This window comes from Delphinapterus leucas, chromosome 10 (assembly GCF_059928025.1).
Source record: "Delphinapterus leucas isolate spDelLeu-1000000601 "Yukka" chromosome 10, BTC_Dleu_Yukka2, whole genome shotgun sequence".
NCBI lineage: Eukaryota > Metazoa > Chordata > Mammalia > Artiodactyla > Monodontidae > Delphinapterus > Delphinapterus leucas.
Genome location: NC_143138.1, coordinates 95934423 through 95952742, shown reverse-complemented (window position 1 = coordinate 95952742; position 18320 = coordinate 95934423). Strand labels below are relative to the sequence as shown.

General features: G+C 42.8%; 1 protein-coding gene across 1 annotated transcript in view; it reads right to left on the bottom strand.

Moving 5' to 3' along the window:
* The window catches only part of GRM7 (glutamate metabotropic receptor 7), a 71318-nt gene that overhangs the window by 12118 nt on the left and 40880 nt on the right, over nt 1-18320 (bottom strand). The window lies entirely within an intron of this gene.

Sequence of the window (18320 nt, the reverse complement as noted above, 5' to 3'; positions counted from 1 at the left end):
CTCTCGCTAATATGTGGTGATGAAGTACAAGTGTCTCCTCCTCCAAGAAGCCCTCTTTGACTCTGCAAACTTGAGTTCAACATAGAATGACTGAATTACAAGTGCTCTTAGAGATTTATGGTCCAAATTACATTATTTTACAATGGAAAAATTTAAGGCGAGTGAGGTTGCCATCATAGGACCAGGACTCCTAGCTTCCAACACTTTCTTTACCTCGACACATTAAAATATTTACATCCAAAACAATTTTAATCTGTAACTGAAAGAAGGAGGAGGCCCAGTTGGTAATGAGTGCTAAGTGTCAAGCACTGAGGATAGGGAGATGAAGAAGAAATAGTTCCAGTTCTTTGTAAAGTCATGGCCTGGGCAAGTTGTGAAATGTACCAGTGGCTTAGAGTAAGGACTTGATCTGAAGTTGCTGCCACAGTCCCTGGGCTGGCACACAGTAGGCCCTCAGGAAAAGTGTGTTGGTTACATCAGCTAATATCTGTACTACAATGTAAGTATACACGACCTGTTTTAAGAGGAAGGAACCATGACCCTGTATATCTTGATTCTTCAAGGAAAAGTTGCCTCCATTTTTATAAAAATCCTGGGAGCTGTGCTTTGGGGTTCTAAAGGAAAACGGTAGATATAGTCTGCCTGTGAGGAGGACATGATTTTGGAGGCGTCAGAGGGCTGAGTGTTAGGGTCTGAATTGTGTCCCCACCCAATGTATATTGGCTTGGCCCAAAAGTTCGTTCGGGGTTTTCGGTAGGCTATGGAAAAACCCGAACGAACATTTTGGCCAACCCAATATGTTGAACTCCCAGCCCACAGTACATCCAACTGTGACTGTATTTGGAGAAAAGGTCATTAGAGAGCTAATTAAGTTAAAATGAGGTCATTAGGGTGAGCCCGCATCCAATATGACTGGTATCCTTATAAGAAGAGGAAATCTGGGGATAGACATACACATGAACAGAGGGAAGACCGTGTGAAGATAAAGGGAGAAGACGGCCTTCTGCAAGCCAAGGAGAGAGACATCAGAAGAAACCAACTCCACGCCTATCTCTCAGATTTCTAAGCTCCAGATCTGGGAGACAATACATTTCTGTTATTTAAGCCACCCAGTCTGTGGTACTTTGTTATGGCAGCCTAGCAAACTAACACAATAGGGAACACATAACTTGAGACAGAAGTGTTTCTAGCAAGCTACAGCAGCGAGCTTTCACCTCTGTCTAGTTGAGATCTTGTGGTTTTAACACCGTGTGAAGATCTGTCACGCTGACCTTTCTGTACCTCCGAAGGAAAATTTCTTACTGTCTTGATGAATATGAGATGCGACTCTTCCAATAGAGAGTAATTAGTTTCTAAGATATCTAATCTTAATAAGCTAACAGGACCCTCTGAAACAGAGGACACGATCCCTGTTCTATATCCACTGAAAGCTAGAGCATTAATTTGTACTCCAGGTAACATTTTTGAGACTGATTTGCCACCTAAGGTGTGTGCGCTTCATTTCAGACACACTCTGATCAATATGAGAAAAAAACACGACCAGCTTTCTTCTTGGTTTTGTACGTGTTAACTCTAAGTGCTAAAAATAACACGGACTGTGCTTTCTCACTTTTCCAGTCTCATTTTGCATTTTGTTTGATTTGAACCACAATACTCAAACTTGGGTGCATTTCCAATTTATAGACAAAAAAGCTGAGGCTCAAAAACTTCCTCAGGGCTTCCCTGGTGGCGCAGTGGTTGAGAGTCCGCCTGCCGATGCAGGGGACACGGGTTCGTGCCCCGGTCCAGGAAGATCGCACATGCCACGGAGCGGCTGGGCCCGTGAGCCATGGCCGCTGAGCCTGCGCGTCCGGAGCCTGTGCTCCGCAACGGGAGAGGCCACAAGAGTGAGAGGCCCGCGTATCGCAAAAAAAAAAAAAAAACTTCCTCAAAACTGAACAGCCTGATAACAGTTGAGGTGGGACAGCCGTCCCATGATGCTTCTCTCCCACTCAACCACTGACCCTTTTAAACCAGGCAACATAGATATTATTTCAGAGTTTCTAGAAAGTGAAAAATCAAAGGAAGTGATTGCCTAGGCTCTTGGAACTGGGCTACTGTAAGACAATCATAAGGTTAGATCCTGACATGACAGAGCATTTGGTGGTTCTTATGGGCTGAATTGCTCCCCCCCGCCCCCGATACCTCCCAATTCATACATTAAAGTCCTAAAGCCTCCAGTGCCTCAGAATGTGATCTTATTTAGAAATAGGGGCATTTACGGGGAGGGGGAAGGGTAAGCTGGGATGAAGTGAGAGAGTGGCATGGACATATACACACTACCAAATGTAAAATAGCTAGCTAGTGGGAAGCAGCCGCATAGCACAGGGAGATCAGCTTGGTGCTCTGTGACCACCTAGAGGGGTGGGATAGGGAGGGTGGGAAGGAGACGCAAGAAGGAGGGGAGATGGGGATATATATATATATGTATAACTGATTCACTTTGTTATACAGCAGAAACTAACACACCATTGTAAGGCAATTAATACTCCAATAAAGATGTTAAAAAAAAAGATATTCAGAAAAAAAAAAGAAATAGGGTCATTGTAAATGTAATTAGCTAGGATGCGGTCATACTGGAGCAGGGTAGGCCTCTAATTCAATAGGACTAGTGCCCTTATAAAAGGGGGACATTTGGACACAGGCGGGCATACAGAGGGGATGCCAGGTGAAGGTGAGGCAGAGGTTGGAATACTGCTTCTACAAAGAATGCCAGAGCTGGTCAGCAAACCACCAGAAGTGGGCGAGAAGCACAGAGCAGACTCTACCCCCACCCTCAGAAGGAACCAGCCCTGCCAACACTGTGGACTGCCAGCCTCCAGACCTGTGAGTCAGTAAATTTCTGTTGTTTAAGCCACCTAGTCTGTGTTCCTTTGTTTCAGTGCCCTAGCAAACTGATACAGTCCTGGTACCAAGGATGCTCAAGTGATGGTTTTAGAACCGACAGAGGATCTATCTTCTGGACATTTCATCCTGGAGGATCCCATCTATCCACTTACCTCATGGAACTGCTATTTCCTACCCAACAGGATGCCTAGCCTCCATCCAATACCAGTTCGGGAGCTACCTGTCCAAGTAAGGCCTGGGAGGAAGGGACCAGGGCTGACACTGCAGGAGCCTCGGAGGAGGGAGAGCTGCCCAGAGAAACCGGCCCCTGAAACGGGCCTCCTTCACCTCGTGTGATAAGGCCTCTGGATCTCCTGCTGTCCTAAAATAGACCCCCTTCTCCCTAGAAAACAGCTCTACCATGACCGACAACACGATCCCCATCTTCTTGAAACAGCCCTGCTTCTGGCTCTAACGGCAAAGCTGTACGTAACCTGCACACCTTCTGACTTCTTGTTCTCTTTTAACCCCGCTTCTTCGCTCACCTTTTCTCTCCTCCTTCCCTTTGCTGATACTGTCAGCGAAATGCCTGAGGCAAACAGCGCCCCCTCCAGCCTGGGCCTCTCTTTGGAAGTCCTACCATTTCAAATGCCTCCGGCCCATTTCCACTTGGATGTCCAAGCATCAGTTCAATGTGAACCTATGAGCACAGCCTGTACAAAAGACAGAGCAAAAGCAGACAGACAGCATCTTCCTATTCCTTTACCCCATGAGCTGTGCAACCCTTATTAGTAAACCACTTCAGAGCCTCAGGTTTCCCATCTGTAACAAGCAAATTATTATTTTTTTTTTTTGCGGTATGCGGGCCTCTCACTGTTGTGGCCTCTCGCGCTGTGGAACACAGGCTCCGGACGCGCAGGCCCAGCGGCCATGGTTCACGGGCCCAGCCGCTCCGCGGCATGTGCGATCTTCCCGGACCGGGGCACGAACCCGTGTCCCCTGCATCGGCAGGCGGACTCTCAACCACTGCACCACCAGGGAAGCCCTGCCTTGCTTTTTGCAAGAATCTCATCTTTTTTTTATTACTCTCCCGACTTTGAACTTGGGATTCTTTTCTCCTCATTCCTATTTTCTCCAACAAATCTTGTTATTTCTTTGAAAGGTCCCTTGCATGCATTTGACTCCGCAATCCAAAGGCACCACCTCACAGCTGACCCTCATCACAATATAACAGCTACCAGAGGCTTCTAAAGAGCTCTCCTGTCCTGGAAATACTCCCACTGCCCACTGTACACTTATGTGTATAAATAGACCTTCCTAAAGCTTTGCTTTCCTTTCCTGCTCCAATCTTCCCAAGGTTGCCAGCCAGGGGAAGTTCAAACTTTGAAAAGACAAAGTAGAAGGGCCAGAAGATTAGAACTAATCTTATCTGCAGGAAGATTTTTAAGATACATTAATGTTCACGGAGGCCCTGAACCTTTTCCATACACGATCTCATTAAATCTTTATGACGATTCAGAAACAGTAGATCATATCACAGTCGGGACAGATAATTGATGAATAGCTTAACTGTAGATCCTACAAGCTGCTATAGCACTTTTCATACAGTAAAATTTTGTAATGTGCGAAAAGTATTATGTAAACTGAACTCCACGTATAGGTTTTGCTAGTGTTATTAGACATTCTTACATTATCAGATACTACAGTACACACAACCAAGTGTAACTGCATAGTTATTCCAAAGCCAGATGTAAATGATCTGGAGTTCTGCAGTTTCTGAGCAAGTAGGTACAATTACGATTTCCTATGAGGGGTCCTACTTCACATCCTTAATCCCTGGTGTTCACATGGCCTCGCTCAGAGGCCGTCCTCATCCCACACGTGAAACAGCAACAAACCCACTCTGATCCCTCATCCTGCTTCACTCTCCTTTATTTTTCTTCACAGCAGTCGCTATCAGCTCACTTTCTACATTTTTGTTGAATGTACTCTGAGACTATTGACTTCGGTGCCCTGCTGTGTCTAATTCTCAAAACAATCTCATTAGATGGACATTGTTACCCCTCTTTATAAAGGGCTGAAATTTAAAGGGCTTTAGGGGTTTGTGCCTGTGCCGGGGGCTTCACGTTTCAGCATCAAATACCAAGAGCACAGTCCTACAGACACGGCTTCGCCAGCTCCCATAAGCCCGTAGGGGTTCTGCCTCTCTTACTGAGCCTGGGCTAAGTTTTCTTTCAGATTTCACCTCGATCCCTGCTTGAAAGTGGGTCACTTCCACCCTGTTCTACGCCCCAGAACATCACTTCCCTCTCCATAGCACTTAGCGTCACTGCAGTTTTCCACGTATTTGTGGGATGACATAAAGCACGGCAGCTTTTCCTACCTGACCACAATTCTTGATAACAAGGGCCATGTCCATTACCCCCATGGGTGGACCCTTCGCTCACGGTATGCATTCAACTAGATATTTGTGAAAAGTATGAGCGTGGAGCCCATGTGTTCAAAGCCAAGGTGCTCTCCTGCACTTTGAAAGAAAGGGCAACATGGCACAGGTCGGATGATACGGGCAGAGAAGTTTCATGCCTGGATTTTGCTCATCTTTTGATCCCGCATGCCTACCACAGAGTAGGTGCTTCATGAATATGATCATTGAACGACTGAAGAAACTGACACCTTAAATCCATCCCTGAGCCATTTATAATACTCTGCTCTACAGTTTTCAGGACAACAGTGACTCTGCCTTGTGATTTGGGGTAACTCCTCTCCAAGCTTCAGTGCTTTTGTCTGAAAGATGGAGGTTACCACACCTTCTTTCCAGAACTGCAAATATTAAGCGAGATAATGGATCCAGACATAAACTTACAGAGTCTGATGAGGTGAGAGATCTGCTGTTCAAGCATCTCCCCCAGATTCACCAGCCATATTTTAACACCCCATTCCCCTTTATCTTCATTCCATCTTTCATCTTCTTGCTTCTCTTGGTGAAAAGTCCTCCAGGCTTTCCACGATGTCAACACATAGCTAGGCTGCCACAGTTACGCCCGTGTCGGCTTTTTCCATTAGGAGCTCCCATTTTCAGGAGCTCCGTGTGTTAGTGGAGACTGCGGTTTCATCATTTTCTGTAATTGCTGTGAGCTACCACCTCCCTCCATGTGGATGACATTTCGCATACCTCCCTGGTCTGAACAGCACCCAAGAAACCACGTTTCACTGATCAGGGCTGTTGTCTTTCCTTTGAGAGCGCATTTAAAAAATAAATGATAAAAAGGGTCCTGTAACAGCATATGCGTAAGAAAGACACGTTTCGAATATTCAGGCACTTCCCCTCCCTCTCACCCTCAGCTGAAGGGACTAATGCAATACACATCTCACAGCTGCATCCCGGTGGACGCTAATTTCATCTATAATTCTTCTGGCAGAGTCCACATTCTGTGTTTAATTAACTAAACGACTTGAGCCATCCAATCCTTGTTGCTACTAACGTATCACAATTAGAGCAAATGGTAGCCATGGAAACCACAGGCTCCGTCATAATTCGTCAAACAAGGATGGTTTTATTTTGGAGCCCATCAAGTACACGACTCTGCACAGCATACGTGTACGGTTATTGCTGAATGGGGATTTGGTCATTTTGGAATGTCATGTGAAGCTCCTCATTTCAATCGAATGTCATTACAAGGAGTCTGTCATTTTACTCAGGTTGCTAAGTTCCATTCATTTCCAGATCCCTCATATTTGTGTTCATTTAGAGAGGTATTGAAGTCCATAAAAATAGATCTGAATTCAGATCTAGCCCCCGCCTATGGGGGTGGGGAAATGCATCCCCTTTCTATGGTATAACAAGGAAAAGATAAAAATCTGTTTTGGGCTAATGCTGGGACAACCTGGAAATTAATTATTCACCTGCTTCTCTAAGTTGGGTTTTTCTCCCTACTCCCTTGTGGCAGGAATATTCGTTTCAGTTATTTGGCCACCAGGGTCTGCTCCACCACTGGCAAGGTACACTATCGAAATTCTGGACAAGGCTGCTGTAACATAACAGGCAAGTAGATGGGCTCTGTTGCTCCCAAATAGGCATTGCTAAATGGTAGCTTTTACCATTTGGGTCATTTTAAAGCAATTTCTGTGCTGTATACCCGGATATCAAAATGAAGAGAAAAGTAACAGGCTACATGCCTCCACCAGCATATAAAAGCCATTTCAGGAACAAAGTCACATACGTGTAGGGACGGGTACCTCGTATATAATATTGGTGCTGGGCCCACGTGCCGGTACACTGCCTGCTACGATATAAACATAAACCGAGAGTACTGACCTGCTACTCATTTCCTGAAGATCCCTTTCTGAAAGTAAACTATGGTTTTAAGTTAGAACCGTCCATGGAGACAGTCACTTAATATTGTATCGAAAATCCTGAAACATGACCCTCTTTCCCTAAAAGATGTTGGGGTCAGCGGAATAACTAGAGTTGGCAGAAAAAACAGACGGCACCTAGTTAAATGTAAATTCTGGATAAAAAAAACAAAGGGATGCATTTTTAGTAGGAGTATGTCTCAAATAGTGCCTGTTTATACTAACAATGATTCATAGTTTATTTAAGATTGAAATTTCATTGAGCAAACTGTATTTTTATTTGCTCCGTCTGGCAACTCTGGAAGCAAAATTTGTGCAGAGATCATTTGTTTTTCAGTCTTGAAACACTACTAATGTTGTTACAGGTCTCCTTTTCTACGTCTTCATACTCAGCTCCCTACCAGTAAGGGGAGGGGGCCGTGAGACTTGGGAGAAAAAAAGTGGCAAGAGTGGTGGGATCTTTCTGGTCAGCATTCAGTTGGCTGCCATTTCAAAAAGAAAGGCAGGGCTTCCCCGGTGGCGCAGTGGTTAAGAATCCGCCTGCCCATGCAGGGGACATGGGTTCAAGCCCTGGTCCGGGAAGATCCCACACACCACGGAGCAAGTAAGCCTGTGCGCCACAACTACTGAGGCTGTGCTCTAGAGCCCACGAGCCACGACTACTGAAGCCCGTGTGCCGCAACTACTGAAGCCTGTGCGCCTAGAGCCTGTGCTCCGCAACAAGAGAAGCCACTGCAATGAGAAGCCCGTGCACCGCAACAAAGAGTAGCCCCTCGCTCGCTGCAACTAAAGCCTGCATGCAGCAACGAAGACCCAGTGCAGCCAAAAATAAAATTAATTAATTAATTAATTGTTTAATTTTAAAAAGAGAAAGGCAAAGGCAGAATTTTAAGAAAATGGCACTGGACTGCCGGAACGTTTCAGTAACACCTGTCTCACTCATCATGGACAACCGAGGCTAGATCTGATGAACTCTGAGGAAGGTGAACTTAGAATGTTAAGACATAAAATGTGAGACTGTTTATGAGTCCCGGCCATTTCTTCCAAGGGAGAACTCTCTCACACAGAGTTGCATGCTTTCCATCTGCCGTGAGTAAGCCCTCCACACACTGAATCCTGCCATAAGTAGGCCCACGATCCACTGAGAGCATGTTGCCTTAAACATAAATTGCTGGATAACTTCCATGTGTCACTGCTTTGGCTCAGAAGACATATGGCCAACACGGCAGTTGACAGTGATCCCTGCAAGATGGGTCCCTCGGGAGTGGCTTCTGAAGTCACCTCTCCAACTTTCACGTTGTTCCAAAAACGACGTTTTTGGAGCTCCCTTACTCCACTAAGCCACACTGGTTACTACGTCGGCCCTTGATATCTTGCTTTTGGTCTTCACTCAAACTCCTGAAACCAGGCAGCTCTTTCTACGCAAAGGCCAACATTTTCTGAAATCCATCCATTTCTCCCTTCCTTGTAAGTACCCGCGGGCGGACTCAGAGCCATTCTGTTGCACAGTCCGATTCAGACTTTTACAGACACCTGACATTTGAGTAACAGCCCAATTCCTCAGTTGCATCAGTTAGGGCCACTTTAGCCTTCACATTAGGTCGATAACCTAAATTGTTAGCTGGAGTGGCATCACACCACCAGAGAGGAGAAAAGTGCCTTCAAATTACAGTTAATTAACTTCATTAAGGGCGACAGCGTTCCGTGACATGTACTGGCAACGTGGGCAGCCTAAAATAAGCCTAGCGCATCTCATTTCCCGAACATCCTGGGCTTTCTTGTGCCTCTGCCCCATCGCCTTCTCCTCACTAGCGTTACGGTCCAAGGAAAAATCACCTACATACTACCCAGTCTAAGATATGACCAATTTCTGACAATGTATCCTCTGGACCGCCAGTGGTAAAAACTTTTATAAAGCAACATTCACCACAGCTTTGCCTTCCCCGAAGGGACCGAAAGTGGGAAATTTCTGCTCACAGACTGGTGTGCTCCTGGACCAGAGGACTGGACCTTCAAATGGCTTTTCTGCATCATTATCAGGAAGGGGCTGCGGACATGCCTGGCCCGCCGTGACTGACACCCTTCAAGGTATGTCCTCCTAAGAGACCCAGTGGATGGAGCAGTTGCTTGACAGCTCCTGGGAAAGAGACGAGGCTTTGTGTTGGCGAGTCATGCAGGGGATTCTAGGTTACAGTCAAGATAGACTTTGAAAACTAATGTTCATCCAGGCTCAATTCAATAGTCTATTCTTACTCTATTTAATTGGGTTCTTTAAAATCACTGTTGGCAATAGAAAAAGGACCTAGAGATCATCATGCTAAGTGAAGAAAGAAGGACAGAGAGAGACAAGTATCATATAATGTCGCCTATATGTGGAATCTAAAAAATGATACAAGTGAACTTGCTTACAAAACAGAAATAGACTCACAGACAGAGAAAATAATCTTATGGTTGCCAAAGGGGAAAGGTGGGCATAGGGATAAATAAGGAGTTTGGGATTAACATATACACACTACAATATATAAAGTCGATAATTAACAAGGCCCTACTGTATAGCACTGGGAACTCTACTCAGTATTCTGTAATAACCTGTAAGGGAAAAGAATCCAAAAAAGGATGGATATATGTATAGCTGAATCACTTTGCTGTACGCCTGAAACTAACACAATATTGTAAATCGATTATACTGCAATATTAAATAAAAATTACATTAAAGAAAAATAACCTACTTGGACCTACAGTAACCAACAATAATAAAATCAAAAACAAAAACCTTGCTCCCCGTCCCACCTTTTCTCTGACCACTTGGAAAGTGGTCACGTTTCCTAAATGTTCCTTTTGACATTTAAGCACACAGTCTTTGACTGCTACGGCTACTATTGGCTAGCTAGACCCAGCATTTTCCTTTGAACAAAAACTTAGGTGGGACTTAATGAATGCTATGCAAGTTCCAAAGGCAAGAGTGCTTTCTAAGCGTTAGCTTATTTAATGATCACGCAACCCTACCATGTAGATACCACCATTTCCGCATTTTACAAATGAAGAAACTGAGGCCGGAAAGGTGAATGATTCACTCTAAATTATCCCCACCTCTTTCATGCAGAGGTGGGGTTTGAGGCTTGGTTCTATATACAAAATTTTGAAAATGAAAGTAATGACTATATCAGCCAACAGTTACAACGCACCTGCTGTGTGCTGGTCGCTGAGATAAGCGTTATCCAGTCTTCCCTTCAGCAGTCCTGTGCTAAATAAAGGTGTTCCTACTCTCTCGCCACCACTTTGCATATAAGAACACTAAGGCACAAGAGGGGTTCAGTGATCTGCCCAGGGGTCAGTGCTGCACCCAGGGACGGCAGTGCCGGCCCAGCGCTCTTAAGGGCCATGCTTGGACCCCCCTCACCACCCCATCCCATCCCGCCAGCCCCACGCCCCACTGTCCTGGGGTATTTGTTACCGAAACGCAATGGTTTTCGTTTACTTCTTAAAATCCTTATTCTTTAATAAAGGTGAATATTTGTAATTGTTTGTCCAAAAACAACTCCCCTCATATCTCTCCAAACTCTTCTCTCTCTCCAGGAAGTTAATATCTTAAGTGTCCTGCTGCATTCACCCTGTTATTTTGTGCATACAGCTCTATCAAGCCTGTCCGCTCTGTCTTAGAGTTTTCTGTTTCAGGTTTTTCCTCTCCTTGATTTATTTTTTCCTTACTTGCAAGAGTTTTATATAAATATATATGTACACACATACAGACATATATACATAAATATATGGTTTATGTATATATACTTTATATATATATACACACACACATATATATAAATGGTTTCTGGATTGTTTTTATTCTTCAAATATTTTTCAAATTTATATTTATAGATTTTGCTTTTTAAATTTATTTTATCTACAGTGTCCTTTTTGAATAAGACATGACTTATGGGTTGAAATATTTTTTCCTTCCATAATGGATAATCCAGCTCGTCCCACATTATGCACTGAGCAGAACATCCTAACTTGATGATTTACAATGACACTTTTATTATAAACCAACTTTTCCCATAAACATGAGTCTCTTTCTGTACTCTCTATTATGTTCAGTTGAGCAATTTATCACCCTTACAACAATTCCACAACATTTTAATTACGTTTGCTTGGATGTATATACTGCCGTGTGATATGGTAAATCACTAACACTCCTTTTCCAAACTTGTCGTTATTATTGTTTCTTCCAGATTATCTTTAGAATCAGTTTACCTAATTCCATTTTTACAATTTTTAGCAGAATTACATTGCATCTATAGGTGAATTTCGAACTGAATGATCAGTTCTTTTTTCCCGCCAGAAGCCTTACTCTCAATTCATGAGGCATCTTTTAAGTTTTCCTTTCTGAAGTCAGTCATTATGGCAATAGAACTATGGTCTAAGGCAGGGTTTCTAAGCTAATCAGTGCTTTTAATTAGTAATTTCAGGCTTCCCATTGTGCTGATCAAAAAAATGTTGAGGTTCTCTTACATGTCTTATCTCCTCTTTAAGACGTTTATTATACATACAGAGGAGACACCAAATATACATACTTTGTGAGAAAAGAAAAACATACAGAAAAATGCATGATCCAGGAGTTAATGAGTGCTAGATTGCGGTGTGAGGAGAGTTCAGTGTGGCTGGAGTCTTGATGGGAAGCTGCAGGGGTGGGGAAATGATCTCAGTCCTGACAGACCTACTCAAAGTTTGGAGCAGCCTGTGCCATCAGCAAAGCACTGGCTTCCCTGCATGCAGCAGGAATTCTGGGTTAGCATCCTGGGCTTCAATGTTTCAAGAAGGATAGTCTGCATTACGTGTAACAAGCACACAATACATAGATGTATACACTTGAAAATATTCTAAGCCATGAAGAAAACTTTTTTTTTTTTTGCACGGGGGTCGTCTTTAGTGTTGAAAGAGCTGTATGCTTTTCATCTCAGAAGCTTAAAAATGTGTGCAAATTGTTGCCCATGGTAAAGTCTGTTAGCATAAGACATTACATTTTCTACATAGAAAGTAAACATTTTTATTTGACCTTTGAGTAAAATAATATCTAACTAGAGCATCATTAAAAATTGCATTTTGGGGCATTTCTGCTAATGGCTTACACCTTATTTCAGACCAACCCTTCCATTGAGGACAACACGAAAAACTGAACAAACTTGAATATATTTTTACCTATCTACCTGTGTAGATATCTTATCTAGTCAGTTTCAAGCACTGAAGAGCTAAGGAGACAGAAAAGAACCCCAGGGGGATTATTCTAAGTGAGAAGGGAAAAAAAAAATCAGAGTGAAGCAATCCTGGCATTTCGGGCAGCCTTTTCCCCCCGTCCTCTTCTATTTTGTTTTTCCTCAAGAACCACATGCTTATTCTGGAAAAACCTCCTATGTATCCAATCTTTAGTTTGAGACCTCTTAGGGCCATAAGCTAGAAATAGGGACTACCTAGGGAATCAGCTTAGCCTTGCTTAAAAGCAAAACTCAGTCTTCTCTGGATAAAATATTAGTATCTACTACTTCAGACTACCTGTATGACTTCCCTCACGCGGTGTCAGCAAGCATTAATTATTGGTATTCAACGTAACAGGATTGAAAAAGGATGGCAACAAATTCATAACTTAGTGCCTTAGAATAGAGCTCAAGAGAAAATGGATTTAGAAGATTTGTCAGAAACAAAAAACCCGAAAGAGAAATTTACGAAAACCAACGGACACATTAAGACATTCTAAGTTACTTAAACTTAGAATTTCAGTATTAATTAATATTGAGCATGGGGAAGACATAATATTTAATTAGATAATGGCTGAGAATGAATAAAACTGATAAAATATGATGGAGACAGTGATACGCCGATTTTAAAAAATGCCGCCAAACTCTATGGCAGGATGGATACATACACACACAGGCACACACAACATACAACTGATGAAAACCAAGGAGGATATCTTGAAAACAGATAGAAAAAAATTAAATATATTTCGCTTTCAAAGGAGAAAAACTATGGCTGACTTCTCAACAAAAACAATCTAAGTCAAACACCATAAAATGCTATCTTTAAAGTGGAACTGACAAATAGCATATGACACTGCTTATGTGGAATCTAAAAAAATGATACAAATGAACTTATTTACAAAGCAGAAGCAGATTCACAGACATAGAAAACTTATGGTTACCAAAGGGCGAAGGGGAGGGGGGAAGGATAAATCAAGAGTTTGGGATTAACATATACACACTGCTATGTTTGGAGTGGATAACCAACAAGGACCTACTACATAGCACAGGGAACTCTACTCAGTACTCTGTAATAACCTATATGGGAAAAAATATGAAAAAGAATAGATATATATGTGCGTATAACTGAATCACTCTGCTGTACACCTGAAACATTGTAACTCAACTGTATTTCAGTAAAAAATTAAAAAGTAAGGTGGAACTAAATTTCCAAACAAAAACTGAACTGCCCGATAGGTATGACACAGACAGAAGGAAAAGTGACTTCAGATCACAGTTCAGAGATTTAAGAAGAAACGATGCGTCAGAAAGAATACGTAAGCGGGAAGGTATAAATGAATCTTAAATCTATTATACAATAGTACTGACTTTTCTGGTATAAAATGCATGACAACAGTGACATATAAATAAAGAAGGGAGTTCATGAAATTACTATTCCAAGACATCAGCAGTATCAGAAAAACAAAATGGTAAAAGTAATCATTCCTATTAGACTTTGATTCAAGATGGCCTGTTGGGGGTAACTAAAAATAACAGGTTAAAGCAGGAGAGGGAAATGAAAACGTTCTATATTTGTTTTATGTTCCTTTCTTGCTTTGTTTTGGATTAGTCAAGAGTGACAAACTCAAAGATTAATCTTGCCAGATTAGATTATAAAATAAAACCCAGCTATATACTTTAAATGTAAGGGGAGAGAAAGTCCAAAGCAGAAGGATAGAAGAGGTATTCCTCTTGAACTTGACTGTTTACTGTAAAGCATCTGAGAAGTGGGCCAAGATTGGGAATTCTGGGGGTTTTAGCTTCAACTGGCTTCTTCAGTTTCTGCCATCACTCCACACCTACTAAGGAGTGAGTGACAGGAAGCGGGGACAAGGGGCATTTCCGGATGCTGGTAATGTTCTGATTACCAATTTGGGACCTGGTTAGCTGCATGTGTTCATTTCGTGAAAATTCTTTGAGATGTCCCTGTATGGTTCAGGTACTTTATTTAAATTAATCAACTCGATTTTTTTGAACTAAGGTTTACCACAGGTTAAACAATGATCTTATCAGAACTTCTAATATAGAAACTAAGTTTTCCCAGACTTTCCTTGTATCAAGACTTAGGTAGGGTGTGTAGATTAATCAAAATATCAAAACGTGGAGGTCCTGATGTCACAAGATGAGACCCAACGTCATCATCTTCTCAGTCAGTTTCAATGATGCTCTCACGCCATGATGTTTAGAAGGGGCCTTAGAGAGGAAACCCAGGCTGGGATCATCTACTTCCCCAGTCACGGGTCATGTATATTTGGGAAGTACGTTCTCCCTTGTTAAAGTAAAAACCCAGCATGCGGCAACTTCTAGAGAAAAGCAGCAACTCTGTACATTCAGCAGATGAGGACATTTTCTTCTCCGCTTCCCTGCCCTGGGAGAAATGACAGCCTTATGTTTATTTTCTGAGTGTCAGGGATGAATAATACCACATATCTGGAGGGTTCATCAAATGCCCAGTCACCATCTGGGCTGAAATCTAGCTGCCTTTACAAACGTTTTGTCAGCCATAACTGACTCCTGTTGAAATACACCTGACATACGTATGCTTTGGTCGGGATACTGAACGCAGAGGCTAAGTGCTATCTAGCAGGTGGGGGATAACCATGGAGGCAAATCTCTTATTGGTCAAATGAACCAAACCTTTACTATCTAAGCAAAATCTCACTAATCTAGTAGTCCCTGATTGCAAATCCACATTCATTCTGACTAAGCCAAACAGGCAGAATTTTTTTTTTTTTTAACATCTTTATCGGGGTATAATTGCTTTACAATGGTGTGTTAGTTTCTGCTTTATAACAAAGTGAATCAGTTATACATATACATATGTTCCCGTATCTCTTCCCTCTTGCGTCTCCCTCCCTCCCACCCTCCCTATCCCACCCCTCCAGGCGGTCACAAAGCACGGAGCTGATCTCCCTGTGCCATGCGGCTGCTTCCCACTAGCTATCTACCTTACGTTTGGTAGTGTATATATGTCCATGCCTCTCTCTCGCTTTGTCAGAGCTCACCATTCCCCCTCCCCATATCCTCAAGTCCGTTCTCCAGTAGGTCTGTGTCTTTATTCCTATCTTACCCCTAGGTTTTCATGACATTTTTTTTTAATTCCATATATATGTGTTAGCATATGGTATTTGTCTTTCTCTTTCTGACTTACTTCACTCTGTATGACAGACTCTAGGTCCATCCACCTCACTACAAATAACTCAATTTCGTTTCTTTCTATGGCTGAGTAATATTCCATTGTATATATGTGCCGCATCTTCTTTATCCATTCATCCGACGATGGGCACTTAGGTTGTTTCTATCTCCGGGCTATTGTAAATAGAGCCAAACAGGCAGAATTTTAACTCAGCTGATAAAATGTATTTCCGAGGCAAACTGAAAGGGTAAATATGTTGGGAGGTTGTTTGTAAGGTCTTCACATAAATATGTTAAAAAAGACTTTGAAACGGTAATTATATATTCATACTGCTGATAATTGTATGTTCACATTATCTGTTCATTAAAGCAGCTCATTAATTTACTCTGAAAGAGTAATTGGTTCAAGTTACTGTGCATATTTGAAGGAAATGAAATTCTGCTTCCTTGAAGATAAGCAGTGGATCTTTTACTGAATCTAATGTCCACAAACTCATTCAAATTCATGCAGTTTTACTGAAGATGTCTTTAAGAATTCTTCCCGGCTGCCCAAATAAACGGTATTCTCTCCTCTAAGTCTTTCCAGATATTAACAAATCTGAACAACTATTTCCCAGATCTTTTGTAGTCATCCATCCGGAATCCCCTCCACCCTTCATCTTAATTCTGCCCTTGGATGCCACAGGGACAAATCTGAGCCTCTGCTCCAAGACAACCCGCTGTCTATTTTAAGAAAGCTATTATGACTCTTCAGCTTCTCCAAGTTAAATATATCCTATTTCCTCCCTCAAGAAGTGAGATTAGAGCTGAGTTTTTCAGTGAGCCTCTTGAACTTGGCCACTCACTCTAAATCCAGACCTAACCTGATTCCAACCTTTCCAAGGAATTTCATCTCAGAGCTCCCTCCTCAAAAGCAAGGCCTTGTCTCGGCTTCTGCACACCTTAGCTCAGGGCCTGGCATATGGAATGCATATTTTCCAATGGTTTTAAATGCTTAGTAAACATGATCACAATTTAATTCTGAAAACAAACTCGTGGCAGTAGCTAGTGATACTATTGTTGACACGCCCATTTTACAGATGAAAATACTGAGAAGCAGAGAGGTTGAAGAAAACTGACTAAGGGCATGTAACCCAACAGTGGTGAGCTCGTGTCAGGGACTTTGAGGTCTAGCTCTGAAGTCCAGGGTTTTTACTGCCAAGCTACTAACCATTCTGTCATCCTGTACTGTCAATACCATGAATATAGAATTATACCCAAGACTTTCAGAACAAAGTCTTGATACAAGAAAGCATGTAGCAAAGCAACCCAGGTAAAGGAGTGAGTCTAACGGAGGTCAAGGGATTTCAAGGTAACAAAAGTTAGGATCAAAATTCTCGGCTATTAGCTTTCAGTCCAAAGCTCTTCCTATAGTATTCTGCATGAGAACTGTGAATATCTCAAAAACTATTATCCATAGTTTTCAAAAATTATCATGTATGATTTTGTACTCTCCCACTCTAAATTAACTTCCCTGCTGGAAACCTCTAGCCCTCTGCTGGCAAGTCTGGCCGCACAGAACTGTGCATTTTTCCACCTTTAATGGGCATATGCAGATCACCTGGGGATCTCATTCCAACAATGCAGATTCTGATTCAGCAGGTCTGGGGTCAGGCCTGAGATTCTGCATTTCTACCAGGGCTCTCAGATGATGCCAAGGCTTTCGGTCCATGGGTCAGCTTCCGTGAGCAACGACAAAGCTGTCTGGTGGTCTGGGCTCCAGTTTCCATTTCCAGCCGTTGGGGGGCTCGGCCTCAGGGATCAGAAAGACCCCATCCAGCCCTCGTAAGTCTATGACACTTGACTTGTTTCTCTCTGGCCTCTCTCTAACTTCTTTATTCTCATGGCCGACTCTTCACTATGTTCGGAGTGACTTCAGTAGGTGTGTGAGCGTTGAGAAAGGCCTTCCAAACAGACCTGCCCGACGACACCGCTTTGCAACTTAGTAAACTCCTCCCTAAGGCACGGATGCCTCATCTATAAAATGCACATAATCCCTCGACTACACTAGGTAGCTGAAAGGATCCCAAGGGTGGTGTTTACCCTTTGGCCCATTGTAAAAAATCAATAGACAGTAGTTTCTATCCCCCCTCACCAGCACCACTCCCAAATAAATTACAGGGTCAGCCACATCACCTGCCTTCCCAAAAGTTGTCTAGAGCTTACTAGTATTTTTTTTTAAGTGAATTGTACCCATTATTATCAACTGGGAGTAAGTAGAGTCCTCTCTCACTACTATCCTTAAAAATAAGATGCTTCTCTTTAATCTTTAAGTCCACAAGAGGGGGCCAGTATATGCCAAGCCACCTTAGAGAGAGTGGCCCAAGTCCAGAAGTCTAAGGCCAAAGATGACACGAGGCCAGAAGACCTACAGGAAGAACGGAGGGAGAAGAGAGGGGGTTGGTTGGCCAGGTAAACTTAGATAAGGCACCGTCTAAGAGCCCAGGACTGATAGATATGTCTGGTTCTCTTGGCAAGAGCACACAGACCGAGGAGACAGTTACCAGGTGAAGTAACTCTAAGCCCTTAACCATTCAGCCATCTGGTCCCACATTATTTGCCTGACCACAGAAAAAGGAACGTGCTCGTCATGCCGAACTGGATATGCTGCCTTCAGGGACAGTTCTGTTTGACGCTGCG